The sequence below is a fragment of the Pongo abelii genome, chromosome 1, assembly GCF_028885655.2.
Source record: "Pongo abelii isolate AG06213 chromosome 1, NHGRI_mPonAbe1-v2.0_pri, whole genome shotgun sequence".
Taxonomy (NCBI): domain Eukaryota; kingdom Metazoa; phylum Chordata; class Mammalia; order Primates; family Hominidae; genus Pongo; species Pongo abelii.
The window spans coordinates 228,214,342-228,240,985 of NC_071985.2; the positions used below are offsets into that span (position 1 = coordinate 228,214,342).

The 26,644-nt window shown below is 58.7% G+C and overlaps 2 protein-coding genes across 24 annotated transcripts in view; one reads left to right on the forward strand and one right to left on the reverse strand.

Annotated features, from left to right (window-relative positions):
• The window catches only part of KCNAB2 (potassium voltage-gated channel subfamily A regulatory beta subunit 2), a gene marked incomplete at its 5' end in the record, with an annotated part of 112,898 nt that extends 89,368 nt beyond the window's left edge, over positions 1-23,530 (reverse strand). Inside the window, 1 exon segment of the mRNA NM_001133242.1 lies at positions 23,495-23,530.
• Positions 23,531-23,829: 299 nt separating this feature from the next.
• Positions 23,830-26,644, forward strand: part of NPHP4 (nephrocystin 4) — a 127,541-nt gene continuing 124,726 nt past the window's right edge. For 12 of the 23 annotated variants that reach the window (XR_008517172.1, XR_010136941.1, XR_010136942.1 and 9 more), the window contains exon 1: positions 23,922-24,039. The gene's annotated coding sequence lies outside the window, so the exon portion shown is untranslated. The other 11 variants (XM_054542191.2, XM_063715513.1, XM_054542237.2 and 8 more) reach the window with 8 other exon arrangements.

The following is a 26,644-nucleotide window of genomic DNA, read 5'->3' on the forward strand; positions in this document are numbered from 1 at the left end:
CTGGCCAACATGATGAAACCCTGTCTCTACTGAAAATACAAAAAGTAGCTGGACATGGTGGCGGGCACCTGTAGTCCTGGCTACTTGGCAGGCTGAGGCAGGAGAATCGCTTGAACTTGGGAGGTAGAAGTTGTGGTGAGCTGAGATCACGCCGCTGCACTCCAGCCTGGGTGACAGAGTGAGACTCCATCTCAAAAAAAAAAAAGGAAGGTGACCCCGTCTGTAATAAAATTAAGGCAAAAGTGCAAATCCTCTTGCTGTGTACAGCACATGCTGTTCTGCTCCTCTGGGGGCTGGAGCCCCAAATGGGCCCAAGCCACAGCCCTGCCCTTCTCTGGGGACACTGAGTCTGGAAAGGGGAACTCCTTCAGGTCAAAGAGGAAACTTTCTGGCCAAGTGGTTCCCATGCTGCCCGCGAGCCTAGCATCTGACCCCACTGCCTGGCGAGGGTGACAGGGGAGGAGGAGAGGACGCCAGAGACCTTTGGGTGCCCTGTGTGTCCCCTCTGTGCTACCTTCCCTGCTGGTAACTGTCACTTCTCATCAGATCGCAGGCATCAGGTTAATCTTCTCTGGAGTAAACACCATCAAGGCATCCTCGCAGCCCTCTCTGTGGTGCTGCTTGCCGGCAGAGCCGAGGACAGCTGGCCGAGCCACGCAGGCTGCTGTCTCTAATGCCACACTATTTTTGGTGACTCTTTTGCCTCATTTATTTTTGATTTGAGTTGCTCATACAGACTGTGTGTTCTTTCTCTCTCCTGCACTGAAATGAAATAAGCGTAGTATTTTTAAACCTCACTTGCGTTACTTCATGATTAGCACAGATAAGCACTGTCCGACGTGGTGCTGCGTGGTCTCTGGCTTCAGCCCTGAGCCTCACGTGAAACTGGCCTGCTCCTGGATGTGGGCCTCATTCTTCCGGACACCAAGCCCTATGCTGAAGCTGGACATTGGATGGTGGGGGTCTGGGGACATCCAGGAAGTGCCCTCCGAGTACAGTGGGTGCAGGAGAAGGACACCCATCTGAGCAGCAGCCCTGAGCTGTATTAATGTGTGGGCAGCGATGTCAGAGCTGCTGGCGACCCAGTGCAGTCTGAATGAGGCCTCGGGATAAGGGCTTTCTCATGGTTCATTCAGTGTAATTTTTGCCCCATAATCCTATGAGGTTAGTACTATTTTTTAGGCACAAATGACAGCTGAGAAAACTGAGGCTCGGAGAGGTAAAGTTGGCCTGCCACTCACTCACCTGGTGAGTGGCAGTTCTGGGAGTCCACCCTCCAAAGCACAGTCTTGTTCTGTGGCCAGCAGAAAAGTCCAGAGACAAACATGGGAACAGCCAAAGGCCTCCTCGTAGGGTGAGCTGAGTAGTGCTTCTCAAGACCACTGAGAACCGACTGCTGGCGGGGCCCGGGCAGCAGCAGGGGGTGGGTGTCGTCAGGAGTCTCCGTGGCAATGCAGGTGTGAGCTGGGGCCACCTGGGCAAGGGTGGGGAGACAGAGGTGACCAGTGGCTGGCAATCCAAGAGGCTGAGACCGCAGGGTCTGCAGGCAGATGCGGGGTGTAGGGGGAAGACAGGGGTGCAGGTGGCTCCTGGGTTTCCGGAGGTGAGTGGTCAGTTTCTGAAACGGGGGAGTTGCGGGTGCCGTGGTGTGGGGGAGCCCTGGAGCCAGCGGCGGCTATGTCTGGCCTCAGATGCTGGTTGGGCATCCGTGTGGGGAGGCTGGTGCTGTCCTCTGACAGGGCTCCTCCCCAGCCCTGGATTGGGTGGTTGCTTCTTTTGTGCCTAGGGCCTTTGCAGACTCAGGTCCCTCTACCTGGGATGCTGTTCCTTGGGGTTCCTGCTCAAATGTCATCTCTTCGGAGAGGCTGCTCCAGAGAGCTCTGAGCGTCACAAGTGTGTCTTCTGCCAAGCGCCCATGCCAGCCTGTGTGACTGTTCACCTGACTGGCCCCAGCTGGACACTGAGGGCAGGGGGTGGGTCTGTCTCGTTTCCTGCTGAATCCCTCATGCGTGGAACAGGAACTGACACCTCATTGGTGCCCAGCACGCTTTTGATGAACACACGAAGGTGTCCCAGCCCGCTCTGAACAAGCAGCTTTCTGCTTATAGATAACACAGACGCCAGCATGAGGCTGAAGCCAAGCAGAGCTGTGGGAAGTGGAGCGATGGGAGGTCATGTTCCGCTGCTCCTCCTAGGGCGACAGAGGGTGTCCTGCAGCCGCAGCAGTCTCCTCCAAGGGGATCTACAGTGGGAGAGGGCAGCCTGCACAGGCCCAGGCTTATATCCCCGACTGAGAGGATGCCTGGCTCACAGGGCGTGTGTGCAGAGCTAGGCATCTCATGGGCATGCGTGCATGGGTGAGCACCTGCACAGAAACACACACACGGCTCACGACCACCACTGCTGTCACCTCCACCTCTACCATGATCTCTGCCCCTCCATCTCAATCATCTCTACCTCTATCACCATCACCTCCTCCTCCCCCACCACCTCCACCATAACCTCTGCCCCTCCACCTTCATCACCTCCACCACTACCTCCATCTCCACCTCCACCCACCACCTCCACCTTCATCACCTCCATCTCCGCCTTCATCACCTCCACCACTACCTCCATCTCCACCTCCACCCACCACCTCCACCTTCATCACCTCCACCTCTGCCTTCATCACCTCCACCTTCATCACCTCCACCACCACCTCCATCTCCACCTCCACCCACCACCTCCACCTTCATCACCTCCACCTCCGCCTTCCTCACCTCCACCTTCATCACCTCCACCACCACCTCCATCTCCACCTCCACCCACCACCTCCACCTTCATCACCTCCACCTCCGCCTTCCTCACCTCCACCTTCATCACCTCCACCACCACCTCCATCTCCACCTCCACCCACCACCTCCACCTTCATCACCTCCACCTCCGCCTTCCTCACCTCCACCTTCATCACCTCCACCACCACCTCCATCTCCACCTCTACCCACCACCTCCGCCTTCATCACCTCCACCTCCGCCTTCCTCACCTCCACCACTACCTCCATCTCCACCTCCACCCACCACCTCCGCCTTCATCACCTCCACCTCCGCCTTCCTCACCTCCACCACTACCTCCATCTCCACCTCCACCCACCACATCCACCTTCATCACCTCCACCTCCGCCTTCATCATCTCCACCTCTACCACCTCCACCTTCATCACCTCCATCTCCACCTTCATCACCTCCACCTTCATCACCCCCACCACCACTTCCACCCACCACCTCCACCACCTCCACCTTCATCACCTCCACCTCCGCCTTCATCACCTCCACCTCCACACCTCCACCCATCACCTCCACCTTCATCACCTCCACCTCCACCACCTCCACCTTCATCACCTCCACCATCTCCACCTTCATCACCTCCACCTCCGCCTTCATCACCTCCACCTCCACACCTCCACCCATCACCTCCACCTTCATCACCTCCACCTCCACCATCTCCACCTTCATCACCTCCACCATCTCCACCTTCATCACCTCCACCTCCGCCTTCATCACCTCCACCTCTACCACCTCCACCTTCATCACCTCCACCTCCACCATCTCCACCTTCATCATCTCCACCTTCATCACCTCTACCTCCGCCTTCATCACCTCCACCTCTACCACCTCCACCTTCATCACCTCCACCTTCATCACCTCCACCACCACTTCCACCCACCACCTCCACCACCTCCACCTTCATCACCTCCACCACTACCTCCATCTCCACCTCCACCCACCACCTCCACCTTCATCACCTCCATCTCCACCTTCATCACCTCCATCTCCACCTTCATCACCTCCATCTCCACCTTCATCACCTCCATCTCCACCTTCATCACCTCCAACTCCACCATCATCACCTCCATCTCCACCTTCATCACCTCCATCTCCACCTTCATCACCTCCATCTCCACCTTCATCACCTCCATCTCCACCTTCATCACCTCCATCTCCACCATCATCACCTCCATCTCCACCTTCATCACCTCCATCTCCACCATCATCACCTCCATCTCCACCTTCATCACCTCCATCTCCACCTTCATCACCTCCATCTCCACCATCATCACCTCCATCTCCGCCTTCATCACCTCCATCTCCGCCTTCATCACCTCCATCTCCGCCATCATCACCTCCATCTCCGCCTTCATCACCTCCATCTCCGCCATCATCACCTCCATCTCCGCCTTCATTACCTCCATCTCCACCTTCATCACCTCCACCACTACCTCCATCTCCACCTCCACCCACCACCTCCGCCTTCATCACCTCCATCTCCACCATCGTCACCTCCATCTCCACCATCATCACCTCCATCTCCACCTTCATCACCTCCATCTCCACCTTCGTCACCTCCATCTCCACCTTCGTCACCTCCATCTCCACCTTCGTCACCTCCATCTCCACCTTCATCACCTCCATCTCCACCATCCTAGGCCAGCTCATTTTCCTCTGAGCACTACTGCTTTCAGGTTCTCTGGGAATCTTCCCCTAGCAACCCTCTGGGGCAATTCTGCTCCTCTCCAAGCTGCAGTTCTCACCTCCACAGGCAAGGGCCCCACAGGTGCCCCTTCAGCCCACCCGCCCTGCCCTGGGCTCCAGGTGTTGGCTCCGTCCACGTGGATATCCCTGGAACACTCCCTCTCTCGCCCACCTCTGCCACATGCCTTGGAAGCTCCTGCCTGGACCATGGTTGTCCACCTGCCACCAGAGCCCCATTTCTGTTTCTCAACAGCAGATCTTTTCATGCCATGCTTTTCTCAAAAGCCGTTCGTGGAGGCCCAGGGCTGTCAGCATGACGTCCAAGTGCCTCAGCTCGGCATCTAGAGCCATTCACAGCCTCTCCTGTCTACCTTTCCATCCTTCAATCCCCTCTCTGCCCCTGCACATCTGTCTGCCTCTCCTCCTGCACACCTGGCCCTGGGCACACGCGTCTGTGTCTCTCCCGCACACCTGGCCCTGGGCACACGTGCCTGCCTCGCCTCCTGCACACCTGGCCCTGGGCACACGTGCCTGCCTCTCTCCCACACACCTGGCCCTGGGCATACGTGCCTGCCTCGCCTCCCGCACACCTGGCCCTGGGCACAGCTGCCTGCCTCACCTCCCGCACACCTGGCCCTGGGCACAGCTGCCTGCCTCTCTCCCGCACACCTGGCCCTGGGCACATGTGCCTGCCTTGCCTCCTGCACACCTGGCCCTGGGCACAGCTGCCTGCCTCTCTCCCGCACACCTGGCCCTGGGCACATGTGCCTGCCTTGCCTCCCGCACACCTGGCCCTGGGCACAGCTGCCTGCCTGTTTCCCTCCTGCTCCTGTGCGTGTGGCAGCTCCTGTCCTCACTCCTGCTGCTCCCTCAGAGCAATGCTGCATCTCCCCATCTGCTGGGGACTTCACTTGCCTCAGGGGCAAATGTGTGGCTGAGTCCCAGGTCTGAACGGGTCACCCACACTATTTGCAGTGGTCGTCCTGGTGGTGGGCAACAGCAGGTAGAGAGTTGCACTTTCCATTTCTACCACCTCTATCATCTGTGTCTTCTAAATGATGTGGCTAAAGTCACACAATTCTAAGGAGCAAAGAGCTGGGGCAGGCCGCTTGCCTGCAGAACCAGGACTCTCCATGCACCTCCTGCCACTGATTCGCCACTTCCACGACGATTTCGGGGAAGAGCGCCCTCATGGCTTTCTAGTTTAAATCTTCAACACTCGAGGGCCAGCCCAGCTGCCGGGCACCTACCTTCCCAGGAAAGCCCATCCCTGCCCATCCAGACTGCCCATCAGCTGAGGGGAAGATGGGGTGGCCCGCCCCACCCTGGGCTTCCCCATCTCCTGTGTTCACCTGAGCAGGGATGAGGAGGGACTCCTCAGCCCTTGACAACATGGAGGGCTGTGAACTAAAGGAACTGGGGGTGACCGGAGCAGGGAGGGGCCAGGGGCACTCTCTTCAATCCCCAGACACAGCTGCAGCTCATCCAGGGATGTTCAGAGCAAGGCCTGTGCTGTGCATCCCTGGCCACACTTGAGACAGGCCTTGAAGTTAATATTGATCCACTTATTTTTCCAGTTACTTTTTATTTTTTAAGGGCTGGAGGTCCTGCTATGTTGCCGAGGTTGAACTTGAACTCTCGGGTTCAAGAGATCCTCCTGCCTCAGCCTCGAAAGCAGATGGGACTACAGGTATGAGCCACCATGCCTGCCTCCAGTTACCTTTTACTGATGACAAGTAATGCTGGTTCTTTATTGCAGGGACATTGAGTTTCAGTTTAAAATAAGCTTATTTAAGAAATAAGTTTAACTAACTAAAAAGAAAATGCAAGCTAAGAAATGGCACATATGACTGGACATGGTGGCTCACACCTATAATCCCAGCACTTTGGGAGGCTGAGGCGGGTGGATCACTTGAGGCCAGGAGTTTGAGACCAGCCTGGCCAACGTGGTGAAACCCCTTCTCTACTAAAAATACAAAAATTAGCTGGGTGTGGTGATGCGTGCCTGTAATCCCAGCTACACCAGAGGCCGAGGCAGGAGAATCGCCTGAGCTTGGGAGTTGGAGGTTGCAGTGAGATGAGATTGCACCACTGCATTCCAGCCTGGGCGGCAGAGTGAGACCCTGTCAAAAAAAAAAAAAAAAAAAAGAAAAAGAAAGAAAGAAAAGAAATAGCACAGATGACCCAAATCATGAGATGAAAGGCCAGTGACTAAAGTGTGGGAAACACCTGCTAAAGACATAGAGAGACAGAGAGGGAACACCGGGGGTCAGAGAGCACTCCGATAGAAACTGCAGGGCCTCACAGGACCCCACTGCCTCATCACCCAACTCCTCGAAGGCGTGTTGCCTTCACAGTGGAACTGCAGGGCAAAATGAATTCCAGATCATGCTGCAGTTCTTTTTCCCTTTAAAACTAATTTGACACCCTTTTGTGAAGTGTGTCAGAGTTCCTCCCATTACAGGAAGTTGATCAAGAGAAGTGAGGGAGGGAACAGAACCAGGCTGGACAGTGTGTTCCAGGCCAGTCCTGGCAAGAGGCTTTGATGGGGTCTAGACAGGGGACGTGCATCTGAAGGTGTGTGTGCAGGTGCGTGCATACACATATGCACACATGCACACACATACATGCACACGGACACCGCCGGGCCCCCTCCACCCGTTAGCCAGCCTGCTTATGGTCTGCTGCCTGCTCGTGTACCCAGTGATCTGCTGGGGAAAGGCCACACTCTGCACGGGTGGATGCCCCCATGGGCATGCCAGGCGGGCCTCCTGCCGCTCTGGAAAGCAGATACTCCAAAGGGATAGGTGCAGAGCAAGGCCCAGCACCCCTACAGAGGGCGGGGTGGCCAGGGGGACTTGGAGAGTGGCATAGTGGTGCTGGGTGACCCTGGCTCATGTCCCGAGATGAGAATGTCCAGTCAGGGCCCACTTCAAACAGAGGCTCAGAGCGTGGCCTACAGCTCCTGGGGGAGAGGGGTTAGACTGTGGGGTGCAGTGCATCCAGGGGCACTTTTGCTTTGCTCTTTCCAGCCTGGACGTGCCCAATTTCCCCGCTTTACAGCTTTCACTGAGGCTGCTCCCAGAGGAACGGGCAGGGCTGCTCTGGGGCCTCACTCTCGGCCCAGGCCAGAGGCTTCAGACATCTCCCCACTGAGGCCCAAGGCCTGATGTTCCCACGGAAACAAGTCCCCCAAGTGACCCCTCCCCATGTGGCGCAGGGGGTCACAGCATGAGACCCCAGGGGCCTGGGACAGACCTCTGGGGTGGTGGTTCGGGGGCCTCACTCCCTCGGCCACTTCCCTGATCGCAGCTTTGTTTTCATCATCTGCTGCAGTTCTGTTGATACCAGGAGCATTTCTCAGCCCATGTTGGTGTCCTGAGTGATCTTTTTTTTTTTTTTGAGACAGTCTCGCTCTGTCTCCAGGCTGGAGTGCAGCGGTGCGATCTCGGCTCATTGCAACTTCCACCACGCCACCCGGGTTTAAGCAGTTCTCTTGCCTCAGCCTCCCGAGTAGCTGGGATTACAGGCGCACGCCATCATGCCTGGGTAATTTTTGTATTTTTAGTAGAGACGGGGTTTCGCTGTGTTGGCCAGGCTGGTCTCGAACTCCTGACCTCAGGTGATCCGCCCACCTCGGCCTCCCAAAGTGCTGGGATTACAGGTGCACACCATCATGCCTGGGTAATTTTTGTATTTTTAGTAGAGACGGGGTTTCACCATGTGGGCCAGGCTCCTGACCTCAGGTGATCTGCCCACCTTGTCCTACCAAAGTGCTGGGATTACAGGCGTGAGCCACCATGCCTGGCTCTGAGTGATTCTTAAAGAGGATGAACAGAGGAACAAGGGAAGCCTGTCCTGGGTGCTGGCTGCTCTTGGGGAAGGCAAGCCACTGTCAGGGTGATGGGGGGGCGGGGGGCGGGTCCTTTCTGCCATGGGGGACCCAGCGCAGTGGAACCAGACTTGGCTCACCATCTGCCTTGTGAAATCCAAGCCCTGCCCTTCGCAACATGGAGAAAACAATCTGTGGGTCTTAATGGCCCAGCTCCAGGATCGCCTCCCCACTGGTGCAGGTGAGGGGATGCCTGATGAAGTAGTGCTCCTCGCCCTCACACTCATCAGCTCCCTCAGGGCGAGCCATGTCAAACCAGACAGCTCCAGGCAGCATCTTCAGGCCACTTTGAACTGAGGGGAGCCAGACCCCACCACTGCCCCTGCCTCAGCGTCTCCAGCCCCTCTCAGGGCTGCGGCTGCAGCTGCCTCTACCTGGCTGCAGTGCCACGGAGAGAAGGAGCCTCTGCATCTGGTGGGCTCATCAGTGAGGGCCAAGGGAGGAGGCGGGTGCAGGGACGGGAGGGGAGGTTCCCGGCTCTCCTGGCCATCCCCTCCTTCGGGGGTAAGGGCAACAGTGACGCACACATACTGCAGCGCCCAGCTTCTCCCACTCCTTTCCAAGCATCCACAGTAAAAGGAGATAAAGGAAATGCTGAGTCTCCTCTCAGAGCCAGATTGAAATTTTAAGTGATCCAAGGTAGGAAAATAACACGGGGGGATGGGGCCACAACAAGAACCACTTCCCGATGATGACTGCGTCTCAAAGCCTGACTCAGCATGGCGGTGGGCACAGAGGAGGTGCAGCTCCCCATGGATGGAGCGGCTCTGGCTCTGGCTCCAGCTCCAAGCTGCTTCCTCAGCTTCCTGGGCAGAGGGGGTGGGTTTTAACTTCTTAAATCCCAGGATGGGAGAAGGAAGAAGAAGCCAGTGTCCTGGTGTATCCCAGATGGGCAATTTCAGAGAGATCGTTGCTTTACATGGGATGGCCACGCTGGCAATCAAGTAGTCTCTTGGCCACTTGGCCCTGTCCCCAGGTGTGGCTGGGGTCCCCACCTCTCTGGAGCCTGGCACAAACTCACACCCAGGAGCTGAGCACCCCCATGCAGTGACTGGGTAGGGAGGCCCAGGCAGTAACTGTCTGGGGAGTGGTGGCGCTCCCAGCTCGCCTGGCTGATGCGAGTCTCTACGGTAGCCTCGGAGAGGTCGGTCTGTCTGCCACAGGGACAGAAAGCACTGATTCCTGGCCAGCCCTGAGTGGGGACACTCTGGACACTGAGTCCAGCCAGGGCCCGCTGCTGGGCTTAAGCACAGTGCCCAGCACAGAATAAGGCGAACTGTTTACTGTCCATCCCCAGAACCCACTGCTCATCTTACACAGGCTGCTGTCTGATCCCTCGACAACAGCTCTTATCATTGTATTTTAGGTGGGTTTCAATCACGGCCCTTGGAAGAAGTTGTGGGGAAAGATTGGTTCCATTGGCACAGGGGAACTCAGAGCCCAGAGGAGGGATGTGGCCAGGTAGCGCTTCTGACAGAGCGCTGAGGGGTTAGGGTGGAGTGGGGGAATGTGGGAGCTGAGCTGAGGGGTGAGCATGGAGTGGGGGGATGTGGGAGCTGAGCTGAGGGGTGAGGGTGGAGTGGGGGGACGTGGGAGCTGAGCTGAGGGGTGGGGGTGGAGTGGGGGGACGTGGGAGCTGAGCTGAGGGGTGAGCGTGGAGTGGGGGGACGTGGGAGCTGAGCTGAGGGGTGAGGGTGGAGTGGGGGGACGTGGGAGCTGAGCTGAGGGGTGGGGGTGGAGTGGGGGAATGTGGGAGCTGAGCTGAGGGGTGAGCGTGCAGTGGGGGGACGTGGGAGCTGAGCTGAGGGGTGAGGGTGGAGTGGGGGGATGTGGGAGCTGAGCTGAGGGGTGGGGGTGGAGTGGGCGATGTGGGAGCTGAGCTGAGGGGTGGGGGTGGAGTGGGGGATGTGGGAGCTGAGCTGAGGGGTGGGGGTGGAGTGGGGGGACATGGGAGCTGAGCTGAGGGGTGGGGGTGGAGTGGGTGATGTGGGAGCTGAGCTGAGGGGTAAGGATGGAGGCAGGGACGTGGGAGCTGAGCTGAGGGGTGGGGGTGGAGTGGGTGATGTGGGAGCTGAGCTGAGGGGTGAGGGTGGAGGCAGGGATGTGGGAGCTGAGCTGAGGGGTGGGGGTGGAGTGGGGGATGTGGGAGCTGAGCTGAGGGGTGAGGGTGGAGTCGGGGATGTGGGAGCTGAGCTGAGGGGTGAGGGTGGAGTGGGGGATGTGGGAGCTGAGCTGAGGGATGAGGGTGGAATGGATCAGAACATTAGAACAGAGCGCAAGGGTGCCAGCCCTGGGACCTCCCTCCAGTCGCAGCACCTGTGCTCCCTGCCAGGGGAAACTCCGGCCGGCATCCTGGGCAGGGAGACCCTCACCTGCCCCAATGGGAGGCTGTGCCCTGTCTCCCCGCGTGGGGGCCCTGCATCCTCACAGTGACCGCTGGGAAAAGACAGACCTGGGCTTCCGTGCCTCCCCGGGCCATTAAACCCATCTCTCTGAGCCAGGAGGGTGCCCTGCCTTCCAACTATAAATACACCAGCAGGAGGGGAGAGAGGGGACCCAGGTTGGATCCCACTCCGACTCATGGGGGGTAGGGGGCAAGCTCAGTTGGCTCCAGGTCTACAGGCTGGCTTCCTACCAGGTGTGCTCCAAGGCCCTCAGCTCAGCTGCCACGTCCCTGCCTCCACCCTCACCCCTCAGCTCAGCTCCCACATCCCCCACTTCACCCTTACTCCTCAGCTCAGCTCCCATGTCCCCCCACTCTACCCTCACCCCTCAGCTCAGCTCCCACATCTCTGCCTCCACCCCCACCCCTCAGTTCAGCTCCCGAGTCCCCCACTCCACCCTCACCCCTTAGCTCAGCTCCCACATCTCTGCCTCCACCCCCACCCCTCAGTTCAGCTCCCACGTCCCCCACCCCTCCCCCACCCCTCAGCTCAGCTCCTACAACCCCCCACCCCACCCTCACCCCTTAGCTCAGCTCCCACGTCCCCCCACTCCACCCTCACCCCTCAGCTCAGCTCCCACGTCCCCCCACTCCACCCTCACCCCTTAGCTCAGCTCCCACATCTCTGCCTCCACCCCCACCCCTCAGCTCAGCTCCCACGTCCCCCACCCCTCAGCTCAGCTCCCGAGTCCCCCCACTCCACCCTCACCTCTCAGCCAGCAACACTTGTATGCAATCCCTACAGAGGGAAGGAACGAACTGTCTGATGAGGAGGAAGCCGCCAGACTCTGTGTGGGGTGAACTGTGTTCCCTGAAAGATCCACCCAAATCGTAATCCCTGGTACCTGTCGATGTGGAATTATTTGGCAAAAGGGCTTTTGCAGATGTGATGAAGGTGGGAATCCTGTGATGAGGCCATCCTGGATTAGGATGGGCCCTAAATCCAATGACAACAAGTGTCCATAGAAAAAGAGGAGACAGACACAGAAAAGGCCACGCGGCGATGGGGGCAGAATCTCGGGGGTGTGTCTACAAGCCAAGGAACACTACGGGCAGCCGCCAGGAACCAGGAGCGAGGCCTGGAACACACGCTGCCTCGGTCTCCAGAGGGAACCAACCCTGCCCACACCTTGCCTTCTGGCTTCCTGATCCATGAGAGAATAAATAATGTTGTTTCAAGCCACCCTGCTTGTGGTACTAGGAAACTAATACAGCCCCCAGACTTAAAAACCCTCTAACCAAGCTGGGTGCAGCAATACACATCTGCAGTCCCAGCTACTTGGGAGGCCAAGGCGGGAGGATCACTTGAGCCCAGGAGTTTCAGACCAGACTTGGTAACATAGCAAGATCCTGTCTCTTAAAAAAAAAAAAAACCCTCTAACCAGAGCAGGTTCTATGAGAAGCAGACAAACAACCTTCTTTTGTGGGAAGTGACCTCTTTACTAGGGGTCTGGACCCCGGCGGGCCCCAGCCCTGCTTCTGCTCCAACCTTGAGGCTGAAATGTCTGCAGCCCTCTCTTTATTTGCGTTTGTCATCCAGGCACTGGGGGCTCCTCCCTGCTCTCCGGGGGACTGTAAGAATAAATAACAAATGGCTTCAAAGAGGATTACCGTCCCATGACCACGTGACGGGGCATGAAAGATTAATATCTTGCCAGGCAGCGCTGCAGCAGCAATTTGAAAGGCAGCTTTACTCCACCACATCCATTGAAGGCCCCGCTGAATAAAAAGAGATGCAGAAGCAACCACTGCAAGCTGGGGCCAGCCATGCCTCTGCAATCATATAACCAGCAGACAAAAACATTTTTAAATGAAAATACTCATTGCTGGCGAGGTTACGTTGAAACTACGACGAGGAGTCGTGGCTGGTTCTGGGGCATGAGCTATACTACAACCTTTTCTGGAAAGAAATTGGGTAGTAGAAGTCCAGAGCTTGGGGTCCAGAAATCCTACCTCTGTGACTTTATCCTAATAGTTCAAAAGAGGAAATAAAGCGAGATGCACACAAATGTTTCTCACAGCCTGATTCGGAAGAGTGAAGAGCTGCCGGATCTCCCAGGAAATAACGTCTAAGTGAATTATAGACAAACGGGAGGGTATGATGCGGCCACTCAGTGAGCGCTCCCGGCTGGGGAAGGGCTCACACTAAGAGGGGAGAAGGTGGACGGTGCCCGCGTGTCTGCAGGGGCTGAAGGCAGCCGAGTGAGCAAATGGGGAGGAACCCCTGCTCCACACCACAGGGACCCTGCCTCTGACCCCATGATCCTGCCCTGGTGGGGAGGGTCTGTGTGTGGGAAGCAGGGAAAGCAAGTTCCAGGGGTGGGATGGGGAATCCCGCAGGAGGCTCTGGCCACCCGGGCTTGTAGCACAGGCTCTGGAGCTCCTGCAGCCAGCAGGGGCCAGGTTGCTGGGGCTGTGGGCTGGCCTTGCCCCCATGTGGTTTCCGTTTACCTGGCATCCTGGTGACAGTGGCTCAGGAGCGAGGCCAAGGGCGAGCGCCCGCCCCGTGAACGGGTAACCTGGGGCGCAGGATCAGGCGTCTGCTGCAGTCATGTTCTAGCTCTGTCCTCTGGTAGCTGTGTGACCTGAGACAAGGTCTAGGACCTGTTCTCACCCGGGACACAGAGACGGGAGGAGCTGAGGACTAAGAACAAATGTGCGGAGGGGACGAAGCAGGGGGCCAGAGCCAGAGCAAATCTGCAACACAGGGCAGCTGCCAACTCAAAGGACAACAGTGACGGCAGAGTCCTTGACACTGCTGCCATCATCGTCCAGAGTCGGGTGAAGCGCCTGCCTCCTCTTCCTGCAGGGGGCAGCCGCTCTCGGCTGTCCAGCCCCCTCCCAGTACCCCCTAGTCCTGGCAGGGCTGTAGCCCTTCAGCTCCCCTGGAAATCCACTCGAGGGACCTTGGCCTTCTCTGCCTGCCACCTGGGAACACCTGATGGGGACGTGCTGGGATGGTTTCTGCAGTTCAAAGGATTTACCTCCACATAATTAAGTGCCTCGTTTGTAAAAACACAAGCTGCGTCCTCATCGGCGGTGTGGGCATCACGTATGGCTCAGGGGCTGGGACAGAGCCCTCAGTACAGATGACAGGCATCAGGGAGTCTGTGGCCATCAGCCACCGAGGCCAGCTCAGGCCACAGCTGCCGTGGCAGGCACCTGGCTTTGTCTCAACCTCAGCTGCAGGAGGTGCACCCCCGCCTCCTGCCAGCTCTGGCTGAGTGCCAGGCCCCAGAGGCCACGGCTGTCTCTGGCCTCCCCTGGGCACTGCCTGTTCGGGGTGTTCAGAGCAGGATTGTATCTGGTGGGGAAGACCCCTTGGGGAGGATCCCTTGGTGTCACAGTTGGCCTCCGTTGGGCCAGGAGCCCTCTGGTCCTCCCTGCCTGCCATGGCCAGGGGAGATGAAATCAGGGAGCCGGTGCTGGGCACGATGTTTGCTGGCCTGCAGGAAGCTTAGGCTTGGTTCCAAGGCCTCATGACATGGCCGGGGCATTACCAGTCAGGCTGAGCTGGGGGACAGAGGTGATGGGGACAGCAGGTGTGTTCTGTCCTCATGAGGCCCACACTCTAGGCAGGGACAGATGTCAGCAGTCATGACCACTGCAGGGCGTGCTTGGAGAGACTATAGGACATCGAGGGGCCTCAGTCAGAGAGCTGCACTATGATCCCGGCTCTGTCAAGGATGAGTCCTCCAACCTCAGTTTCCCTGTCTATAAAATGAGGAGTCTGGGCTGCACAGTGTCAAAGACTCAGAGAACCTAGAGGGGCTTTCTGAGGCCGCTGGCTCCAGGAGCCCAGGACCTAGTCCCACCACCAGGTGAGCAACACTGCCCCACACTGGCTCATGTCTCTGTGTGTTCCGGGCTGCGTTAGAGACCAGGGATTCCGCCAAGCCTGGGGACAGGTGTTATCCTGTCCCCCCCAGAGCCTAGGGGGAAGCGTCCCCTGACCCAAGGCGCCACCTCTCCTGCTGCTCACATAGACTGCTCCTCAGAGACCCACCCCCATGGTTGTATCACGGGGCCCAGCCAGGCCCTCAGCACCCATACAGCCCAGCAGGTGGCTAGGCCACTCCAACAACTGGTGACCATGATTACCGGGTTGCCGGAGGTTGGGGAGACCCTCTCCTAGGCATCCCTCCCAGTGGCACCCCCGGAGGCTTAGCCAGAACCTTCCGGCCCTGGGTGAGGCAGAGAATGAGGGCTGGTGGCACAGGCTCTGTGTGTCTGTGTGTGTTGGGAGAGTGTGTGTGTGTGTGTGGCGATCACAGGCAGCTGGAGCAGCTCAGGGCTCCGAGGGCACCAAGGGCTCAGGGTAGGGCCTGGAGCCTCCAGGTCGCAGAGGGACCCTGGTCAGCTTCCCTCCACCCAGGCCAGATGAATGGCCCAGCTCAGCAGCACTGAGGAAGCAGGAGGCCTCTGTGAAAGATGTTCCGGCCTCCAAGGTCCCTCCTTACCTGCCCTTGTCCCTCTCCCTGCAATGCCCTGACACCCCATGCTGTCTCTGCACCTTTGGACCCCACTTTCCCTGCCTGTGAGGCCACAGCCATCCAGTGCTTCCCCCTTTCCTGACCATACACCTCCTCCCGCTCTGATGTTGGCCCTGAGGGCAGTGACCTTGTCCTGGCTCCCGATTTGTGAGTTAATGAGGAGCAAGTGACATTCCCCAGGCCCTGGCCTCACTGTAGCACTGCCCTGGAGAGGGCTGTCCGCGCTGGTGTCACCAGGACTCCCAGGTACTACTTCAGATTCCAACGGCCTACAGGCATCATCTAAACAGGCCCCTTTCTCCCAGGGATATCACTGTTTTTTTTTTTTTTTTTTCTGGAAAGCCCCCATTCAGGGTCTATTGATAACTGTCACTCACACCAGCAGAGTGGTGGGGGGTGGGGTTCACTCCTCACAGGAGCGGGCTCACCTAGCCCAGTGGCCTCCCCAGACCCATCTTTTGGGATGGAGAGAGAGCATGGCAGCTCCCCGGAGCCTCTGAAGTGCCCCAGCACAGGGTGGCTGATGTCCCCTGGACAACCCCACTGCCTTTTAAGCAGGAAGGATGTAAATAAGGAGGCGTCCACTACTCCTTCAAGGAGCAAAGCACCCTGTGTCCCTGCGGAATGGGGAGGTTTTGAGTTGGGATTTCCAATTCCTGTTTTGGGCATCCTGTTTCCTTTGTAGGAGCAAAGGGACAACATGGCTCCGGGTCTCCTGTCTGTGACACCTGAATACCTCCTGGTCTGGGTGACTAAAAATACCTGCTACTCATTGCCATGGAAAGGCAATACCCTCTAGGGGGTGCAGGGGGTTGGCTGAGCAGAGGCGGGAGGCGCTGCACGATCTATCTAGACAGACAGGGCGCAGGTAGGGCGTGGAGAGGGCCCAGATGGGGCACAGGCAGGGTGCAGACGGGGCACGGACGGCACAGACAGGGGGCAGAGAGGGCGCAGACGGCAGAGCAGGATACGGATGGGGTGCAGGCAGGGTGCGGACGGGGCACAGATGGGGCACAGACAGGGCGCAGGCAGGGTGCGGACGGGGCACAGACAGGGCACAGACGGCACAGACAGGGTGCGGAGAGGGTGCAGACAGCACAGGCAGGGTGCGGATGGGGCGCACACGGGGCACAGACAGGGCGCAGGCAGGGTGCAGACACGGTGCAGATGGGGCACAATCAGGGCACAGGCAGGTGACAAACTCTGTATGGTCAGGCACAGGGTGGCGAGGACTGGCTCCTGTACTGACCCCTGGCCTCCTCTGCCATGGGCAAGCGCTTGGGCCATCAGTACCCCGAACCAAACCACATTCCAAGAGGCCTGGACACTAACAAGGCACCCTGCCGTGCACGGGAGGATGAAAGCACAATCTCAGATTTGAAGTTCACAAAAGTGCAGCAGGTCATTCCAGTAGAACGTGGGCTTCACATGTTCCCAAGAATTACAGAAACCCCCGCAAAGCCCTTCTCGTCGGAGCTTTCAACCATCACAAACAGCTTCCTCGTGTGCTTCCTCAAGAAGTAGAGGCGGGCAGGTTCACCGACAGACTGAAACAGCTAGGAAGTGTTTCTCAAAGCATGTTCTTGGGATCCCTGATCTGAGTCACCAGGGACTGGTGGCCAAGGAGCTTGCTAAGCTGCACCAGGACCCCTGAGGGCTGGGCAGGCGCCACGCACTACAAGCCTGCTGGGCACACCGATATCTCAGGACCCTCGGCCCACCCAGGCCCCAAGACTCCACAATTCTTGCACAGAACATAAAGCACTACGCAGCCAACCTATGCAGGGCCACCAACAAGGCTGAGCCCCAGCCCGCAGTTCACAGGTGTCCCCGGAAATGCCCCCCATTCAGGCGGGAAATGGAAGAATGCGCCGTTGAAATCGTCTCTAAAGGGGCGGACGCAAGAGGGTGCTGCTGGCAGTTGCGGTTAAGCAGTCAAGCGGCTTTGTCTACGCCCGCCAGCCCCGGAGCCACCCTGTGCCCTCACCTTCCTTTTCCTCCTTTCACGGTCAAATCTCTCCAGAGCCATTGGCGGCAAAGTCCAAAGGTTACCAGGGTGGACTTTGGCTCGGGGTCCTGGCTCCTGCGCCTAGTAGCTTGGAGGCCTTAGGGAAGCCACTTTGACTTTCAGTGTTTCTGCCTCAGTCAGATGGGGATAAGATGGTTGGCGAGTGCTTGGAAGCTGCTGGTGCTGAATATGGGGTCCTGCGCCCCCTTGCCGCTCCTGGGAGCCCAGCTCTGCTTCCCCTCTCAACAGAGGCTGCCTCCTTGGCAGCAGCTGGCCCACCGGATGCAGCAGATACCTGCCTCATCCTCTATTTTCCTCTCCTCCCCGGGATCTGGAAGAATCCAGGGTTCCCTACTGTCTGTCTTGACCTTCATCTTCCCTCTCAAACCCGTACCCTTGGCCACCCTTGGCACTACCCCCAGGTGACGCTGTCAGGGCTGTGACCAGTGGGTAGGTGGCAGTCACCTCCAGGTCCCACCTCTCCTGTGAACCCCAGCCCTACCTTCTCAATGCCAGTGGGCACTGCTGTCCAAGACACAGACCTCGAAACCCAAGGTCAACCGAGCCCAGTCCTCCCCATCCAGACGCCCCGATTCCGGCTCTGCCTCTTTTGGTCTGTACAGCCCAGGTGGACCCAGCCAGAAAAGCTTGGGGGGCTCCAGGGCTCTCCTCTTACCTCTCTCCCCATCACTGTCCAGCCCATGGTGGCCTTGGCCCTGACGCCCTCCCCCTAGTTATCCTATTCACCCATATTCATGCCCTAGCCTGTGACCGCACTGGGCCTCTGGCCATCATCCAGCCTGCCTGGTCCTCCCTCTGTGACCTTGCCCTTTCCCAGACCGTCCTTTCCTAGCTCTGCCTGTCACAACCTGCCTGTCTTTCAAGGTCCAGGCCAAATGTCCCCACTGCCCCCATCTCTCCTTCCCTATCAGCAGGGTTTTCTCTGACCATTCCGGGCATGTGGTCACTGCACCCCTTTCCGGGCTCTCAGCCCTAGGGGAGGGAGGTGGGGCTTGCTCATTCTTGGTCCTTCAAATGTCTTCTGCTAAGACCTTCGCCCTTCACTGGTGTGTACAGGTTTTAAGCAATGTTTTAAATTTAAATTTGTTTTCTAATGAATAGATTGGGCTGAATCTCCTTGCCCATGCATTCTAGTTATTCCTTACCCTCCTGTATCTAGGAGGGGTGGCAAGAATATCACGTTCAGAGAGCCCCTGCCACGGCTGAGTGTTTGGGATCACAGGGCTCCGAGGCAGAATTCTAGAGTCTTCTGTCCTAGGCTGCATTGACAGCCTGTGGATACCAGGGCCTGAGACTGCAATGAAAGATCATGAAGCTGCCGGGGGTGGAAAATGAAAACACATCCATGGTGAAGGAGGGCGAGCATGCTCAGAGCATGGCTCTGCAACCCACTCGGTGCCCAGGGGCTGCTGGAATCAGACAGACAGGTGGGCAGGTGTGCAGTGGGGGTCTGGCAGGCTTGCGGGCCCTCCACAAGGCCCAAGGTCAGGGAGAATAGGGCAAGGAGTGTCCCTCCCTCAGAGGGAGGCTATTCCCTGCAGACCAGGGCAATGGGCTCTCTCCTCCTGCTCTCCTTCCCCTTCCTTCTCCACTGTGAAATCACTCAGTGGGGCTCTCCAGCTGAGAGACTGCTGAGAGGTCTCAGGAAACCACGCAGAAGGAAAGCCAGGTTCCTCTGCTCTGGTTTTCCTGGGGGCTCGGTTGGACTGCCCAGGAACCACCTGAGCTCCAGGCAGGATGGTGGCTGGGGCTCCGCGTCCAACTGGAAGAGGGGGAACTGACAGTTACCCAGCACCCACTGTGTCCCAGGGAAGCCCCAAGCTCCTACCATTGAGGCACCAGTTCACCCATTCAGATAGAGGGAGACACGAATGATTCGTGTGGCTTAGCAGGCCAGAGAGCCAGAGACTCAGAGAGCTAAGTCTCTGGCAGGGAAAGAGCCCAGGCTGGTGACGCAGGACCCCTGCGGAGCAGACCTCAGGGGTCTACAGGACCCAGGAAGTCGCTCCAGAAAACTGGCCCACGTGGAATGGGTTGAATCTGGTGTGGGGTCTGAGAAGAAACCTGTGCCTGGCTCCCAGCCATGGAGTCGGATGATGGATCTCAGCTGCTCGGCAGTCAGGGCTCAAGATCACAGCCAGGAAAGCCTTCTCACTGGGTCCAGGTACAGGCGGACGGCCAGGAAGGTGGTCCCCGCCATTTCTCCACTTTTCCCCTTTTCCCAATCCTATTTTATCTACAACCAGCATGGCATCAAAGCAGTTAGCTCTGCGGGTACCTGTGTGCTGGAGAAATGGAGCGGGCTGCCTGCAAGGAGACAGGTGCTGGGGAAGCCGGCAGGGTGGGCATGGGGCTGCTCTGTCACTGAAGACACACAGAACCTGGGTCTCTGGGGCTAACCACGTGGTCACTGGGCAGAGCAGGGAGTAGCCTCCTGAGATGCTGGCCAGCAGGGGTCTGAGTGGAAACCTGGGTGCGGCAGTGCCAGGGCACCCTCAGGCAGGGAGGGGCCAGAGCCCAGGGATCATCCCATGGTGGGTGTGCAGGAAGAGGGAGGCTGGCCTTCATCTGGGCTCCCCAGGATGTGGCGAAGGACAAGAGGGCCCAGCATCTGCTCAGGCCCATGAGGCAGGGAGACTCACGCATCTGCTAAGCCCAGGCAGGCAGGAAAGCCTCGAGCCAGTGGGCAGTGACAGGACGAAACCCAGGTATGCCACCCCACCTCCCCCAGTGTGCTCTCTCCTGGGGAACAAGGGCCCTGTTCCCTTTGCCTCCTCGGGACTGGCTGAGCAGAGACGGTGCATCCCTTAATAGACTCACCCCGAAGATGGGCCAGGAGGGGCCTGAACGTGGCGGGTCGCCCGTCACCAAGGAAAGAACAGTGTGGGGCTTCCCATGCCACGACAGAGGAACGCTTCCATATCCCCCAGGGTCTGGGCCTGGGCCTCCGGGGACTCTTGGGAGACTCACCCCTGCAGAGGTGAGGATTTCAGGCATTCGATGGAGCTCAGGTGATGGCGGAGGGGGCACCTGCCACAGAGTTCTGGCAGGGCAGGAACAGAATCAAGGTTTCCTCGCTAGCTGGGAGGCCGGGATCAGTTTCACTGCTGCTCTGTGCCTCAGTTTCCCTATCCAGCCTCCCTCGAAGGGTTATTTGCAAGTGTCCGAGGTGAACTGAGGCCATGAGTGCAGTTCCAGTGTGGGGAGGGTCCCTCCTCTCCTTCATCCCACCACGGACCTGGTGCCCTCTCTCTTCTCTAACTATGGGGCCATCTCTTTGAAGGCCACGAACAACAGTACCCTTGCACCAGGGCCTGCATGCCAGGCAGGACTGAGTCGCTGAGAAATCTCCATGGTAGTGGCACCTCCTGCTCCCAACAGCCCCTCCAGTGACTTGGACACACCCAAGGGCACTGGCTGTGCCCATCAATGTCAGCAACGCCTCCAAGTGGCCTTCCGAAGGGACAGCCGGTCATGTTCTCGGGGTGCTGGCTTCCCTCAGCTTGGACAGCCAAGGTATGAACTGGGCTCAAATAAGTAGGAAGTAGGGGGTCCAACCCAGCTCCGCCACTGCCTCTGTTGACCCTGGAGAAGTCTGTCCTTCCGTTTAGTCCTCTGAGAGCAAGGATGACTGGCTGCTGGGTGCCAAGACCCAAGTCCTCCTGGTGGTGGGAGGGGGACTGGCGGGAACATGGGGTCTACGGCCCTAGACACCTCTGGCATCAATCCTTCTCGAATTGCCGCCCCTAGCTGCCCACTGTCCCGCCTCCTTATTCAGGGATGCCAGGAAAACATTCACTCTGGGACCTCTGGCGACGTGAATATCACTGAGAATTTAGCCGAGGACCAAACACATGCCACTCCTGGCCAGAGTCCCTGGAAACAGAAGCACGGTCCCCCAGTTCTCGCGAGGGAGCAGGCTCTCCTTCCACGCAGACGATGTGTTCCCAGTTACCACGGCAGAGCACCAACACACACGAAGGTCTAGGGGAGGCCCCTCCCTCCAAGCCCAGGCCGGAAACTGCCAAATCAAAACTGTGTGGCACTCGCTTCCTCCTGAACCATTTGGGTCTTAGAAGATGACTGAAAAATGAAAGTGAGTAAGCCTTCTCTAGCTGGCCAGCCCATGGCACCCTCGGCCTTTCCAGCTCCCTAGTGCCATGGCCCACGTCCCATCTCCTGGGTGCAATGGCGTCTGTGCACACTGCTTCCCATCCAGACCCAAGATGGTTCTCAACCAAGAAACACACGAAAAGGGTTTCACGCTTTTTCACGACACCCCCCAACTCCAGAGCCTGGCTCAGTCCCCAGGTGTTGATTAGCACCTACAAAGCATTTGCTGACTGGCGCAGGGGGAAAAAAAATGGCCCTGGGTGTTAACAGGGAAGCCCCTACCATGCTGCTCTCGAGGGATGTGCTGCGGCCCAAACACTGGCAGTGCCACTGAGGCCGAGTGTGGCTGTGGGGAGCTGTCCCCAGAGAGAATGACAGGACCTGGAGGACCAAGTGCAGTCTTAGGGCCCCACACTGTGAAAGCACAGGGCCAGGAGCTGCACAGGGCTCTGCAGCAGACACGGCCGCCAGGCGAGAATCAGGTGGGCAGATGTGACTCTCCACACGTAGGTCCCCAAACCCTGCAACCTGCAACGTGGGGCCTGAATGCGGCTTCCTTAGCAGAGCAGGAGCTTACTCTTGGCACTGGGGGAAAGGGGAGGGGTGAGGCTGGCATTTTTGAGGGGGAGGAGAAGTTGCAGAGAAAGAAAAAATCCTGAAACGACAGACAGTGGGACAGCTGTGGCCTGAACTTGGTGTTCTTGCTCCTCGGATGTGGATGTATTAATTTCCATAAATGCTAATAGCCCATTTCCCCAAGAGCTATTACTTATGTCATCTCCCCTTGGACACAGTTCAACACAGGGCAGACAATTGAAAGGGAGGAAAAGGCAACCCCCAGTGGCGGTCCCCAGCTCCTCAGCCCCCTCCCAACCAGGCAGCTCAGGTCTGGTTCCTAAGGTGGCCCTGCTAACCGCAGGGTCAAGACCCCTGCCTTCAGCTTCGTAGCCAGGTCCCTATCACGACAGGAAGCAAGAAAGTTACCAACCCCAAAAATGCTGAATCACAAAGTGAGGCTGAGCAGGAAAGTGGGGGTGGGGAGGGAAGGAGACGGTGATCAGGGAGGAAAGGTGCTAAGGGGCTTCCCACCTGGAGCACCCCGGGATGCTGTGGGCAAAGCACAGCCCCTGTAAGAGCCCCCAGGACAAATGCCAGGAGGAGGGACACCAGGATGCGGCTGGTTGGCGGGGTGGGAAGGTGGGCAGGTACCCCAGCTGCTGTTACTGCCGCAGGACGCGGTGCAGCAGTGGGGTCTTTGCATCCTGGGAGCAGCAGCAGGTAGGGAGGTGCGGAAGTGCTTTGTGCCAAGGCCTGGCAGGAGGGAGAAGCTTAAGATATGAGTAGGGGCTCAGGGTCAGAGGTGGCGGTGTGTGTGCTGTAAACAGCCCGAGGAACTGGTGCAGGAAGCAGGGTCACAGTCTTGGGGAGCAGGGTAAGGTGGTGAGAGCATGCCCGCAGGGAGAGGTCGGAGGGGTTGGGGGCAGAATGGGAGGGTGGGGAAAGGGACCAGAGCGACACAGGGACTTGCAGCGAGAACGATGGATGAGCCTTGAGAAGCGACCAGGAGGAGAGATGGGGAGGACCGGGAACAGCAGCGCCCCGGTGGGGCTGCGCAGAGGCCGGGAGAGGGGATGAGAGGAGGATGGAGGAAAGGGGAGGGCGAGGCTGCGAGGACCGGAGCAGGCAGAGATGGGGAAGAGGTGCACCGGGAAGAGGTGCACCGGGAAGAGAGACGGCGGCAGGAGCAGGGGTCAAGGATGCGAGCTGATGGGTCGGGCAGGAGGACAGGGAAGGAAAGACAGAAAGGGATGGGGGAAGGGAGACGATAGAGAAGGAGGTGAGGAGGCTGGAGAGGAGGTGAGACAGCGGCGGAGGCAGGGACGCAGGGCCGGGGAAGAGGAGATGGAGACGGCACCGCGGCGCCTGCCGCAGCGCGGGCCTCGCGGATACCCGCCGCCGCCGTCCCAGCGCAGCTCGGTGGAATGCGCGCCCCGCCGGGGTCTCCCCGGTACTCACCTGGGGGCTCCAGCTCCGGATCCTATGCCCCGCGCCGGATCTTCCTTCCCGCCCTGCCCCTGCGACTTTAGCGCCCCCGAATCCCGCTAGCTCCTGCAGGTTCCGCCAGCAGCATCTTCACCTCGTGGGACGCCCGGGGCCACGCCTCTTCCAGCTTCTGATTGGCTATTGTTCACGCCAGTCACATTACCATTGGTTGAGGGGTCGTCGGACATGCAAATCAGGATGGGCCCGCCGCCGCACCGATTGGCTGGCGCTCGCGAAGCGTAGCCCTCGACTTGGGCTCTGATTGGCTCCGCGGCCCTGACGGCGAAAGTGACGCGAGGCGGGTTCTTGGACTGAGTGTGCGGCGCCGCGCGCCGCCTTCGGAGGCTCCTCCCGCGGGTGGCAGCGTACGGGGCGCGCCCCTCCGCCAGTCCTCGGTCCTCAGGCCTGTGGCTCCGTTGAGCACCGGCCGCCGGGCCTCTGGGTCCGTCGAGTGGGGACTCCCTGAAAAGCGTGGGCTCCGTGGCCTCCGGCGCGATCGCGGCGGGTCGGTCTCCTAGGTAACGCGGCCCGCGGCGGGCGGAACCATGTGGGCCGGCGCCGCGGGGGAGGTTGGACGCGGCCTCGAGGCGCAGGGGGCCGCAGTGTTGGCCGGAGCCTTGCGGTTCGGGGGTAGGTCCACGCCGTCCCTGCGTGGGTGCCCGATGCCTGGGGTGCGGCGGTGGCGCGCGGCGGGGTCTGTCCCCGCGTCAGCCGCAGGCGTCCCCCCTCGTCGGGACACTTGGTGCGGCCGGGGCCGCTGGGTGCCGTTTGGCTAAGTGGGTTCCCCTTCTGCCCTTGCCCTTTGCCCCCTGCCCCTTGGCCTCTCTGCAGCCCTTGGCTGAAGGGAGCGCGGTACCGACGTCTTGGGCCTTGGCTGCCCGCGCCCTAGTCCGCGCGCATCCTTCCCGGGCCGGAGTTCGTGTACCCCGCCTGGCCGCGCCCCCCTGCCCACCGCCCTCCGGCTCCGGCTGTCCGTTCCCGGCTGTGGCTTTGCGGCTTTCGGGCGTGCCTGCGAGGCTCTGTCCCCGAGGCCGTCCCGGCCTTCTGCGCCCCTTTCCTGCCTTGGGACCTCCCGGCCAACCCGGCCCGGAGTGCGCCACCCGCTCCCGCGTGCCCTTCCCCACGCGTGCAGGCTGCTCCCGCCCGCCCCCGGGCTTGCAGGCACCTCGCTGCCCGAGATTCCTCGTGTCTGACTTCTTAGGAGACCGCTGCTTTCTGCCTCCGTGTGTCGCGATGTGTGGCTTTGGTGGACGTCTGTGAAGGAAATCCAGCCTCTGGCGTGTGCAGTTGGCAAAAGGAGGAGTATTTCTGATGATGGTGGGCAGCGCCTCCCGGTCCTAACCCAGGGCTCCGTTCGTTGCACCTCCTCTGTGCAGTTTCCGTAGATCACACTTGTGTCTTTTTTTGTGTGCTAATTTGTGCCCTGTTTCTTTACATTCTATAGGGGTAGCGAGCTTGTCTGCTGTGTTCAAGACCGTTTCTCCCGGGCGCAGGGTAGGTGCTGGAAGAATGCTCATGAATGAGGGAATTCCAGGCAGTGCTTAATCAGACCTCTGCTTCCCCGAAAGCTCCCCAAGGCATCTGGGTCTCAGGCATGACACATTTTCCATTCCGGGAAGGAGGCTTCCCGGACCCTGACAGCGCCTCCCACCCCCTGCGTCTTCCTTTCCCTGGGAACCGCTGTCTGTGGGACTTCAGCCCTGCTCACCTCTGCACCCTCCCGGGGGGCCTGTTGCTGCTCACAGTCACTTTCTTGTCTTTCTCCGCCACTGGCTTTCTAGATGCTTGAAGACAGCACATTTGACAGCCTTCTTATGCGCTGGAACACAAGTGCTTGGGAAATAGTTGCTGAATAGATCAGCAGAAGCAGAGATCTCAGGGAGATTTCACAGCCCTCATTTTGGAGGTTGGAAACAGGTGGGGAGGCTGCGAGTCTGTCCTGAAGTTAAAGAGGAGAGAGCATTAGCCCTGGGTTCCTTTGGTGCTCTTACTCTTTCCCTCTGGGCCTCTCTTCTCCGTTGGCCTCTCCTGGCCTCCTTGATTGAGGTAGTGGGAGGTAGTTATAATAGCTTACAGTGTTATATCTATAATACTGTTATAATAGCTAGTTGTAATAGCTAGCTGTGTGACCTTGGATTGGCTGTTTATCCTGAGTCTCAGTGTTCCCATCTGTAAGATGGCGATAATGATGATTCTCATTTTGCAGAGTTCTTGGAATAATAACCATAGAATGTGAGTTCCTATCTTGCATCAGGGGCTCATTAAAAGCAGGTGCATTTTCTTCTTCTTCTTTTTTTTTTTTCCTGGAGAGCCCACTGTACCCTTTTCTTGGGTTCAAGACATGGAGCCCTCTCGATTTTCTCTTTTATTGTTGATTTGGCCCCAAAGGCCCCTCTGCACTTCCTCCAGGGCATTTGTATTTCATCCTTAAAAGACTTTGCTGAGGACCCAGCCTGACGTCACGGAGCTCACAGTCTCGCAGGACTACAGCATAGCCCTGGTGAAGCGTGGTGGCTCTTCTGTCACCTGCCCTGTGTGGGAGCAGCCAGAGGTGGGGGTGGGGCTCTCGCTCTGAGGAGGGAGCATTTGGTTTGACTCCTAGAGGCCAGAGGTAGAAAGGAGCAAGGAGCAGGTGGAAGGGCACCTGGAGAGGTTTGTGAGGTGCCGGGATGGCAGTGAGAGCCGCTGTGGGCACTTGGGCTCCCACCTGCAGAGTCTCAGGTGTCACCTCAGCTTCTGTGGTCCCTCAGACTATGACTGCCCTGCCTCCACATCCCGAGCCTCAGGACTTCTGTGTGGGTGGCAGGTGCTTTCGGAATGGATGCCCTTCCGCCTAGTGTCTGCCCTGCTAGTACAGCAGGGGGCCGGCATGCTTCATGCTCCCTGTGAGGGTGGACTGGCGTGTGCACATCCTTCAGCAGTGTCCTTGGGCCAAGTGTGGCACTGAGTTCTGCAGACACCCGGGGAGAGGGCAGGAGGCACCGGGTCAGAAATCTGGGGCAGGTGAGGAGCATGGGCATCCGCGTCAGGAGAGACTTCCTCTCTAAAATCCCCACCCGGGGCCATCACAGCCTGCATTGTGTATGAATACACTTCTGAATGTTATAAAACGTCAGTGGGAAA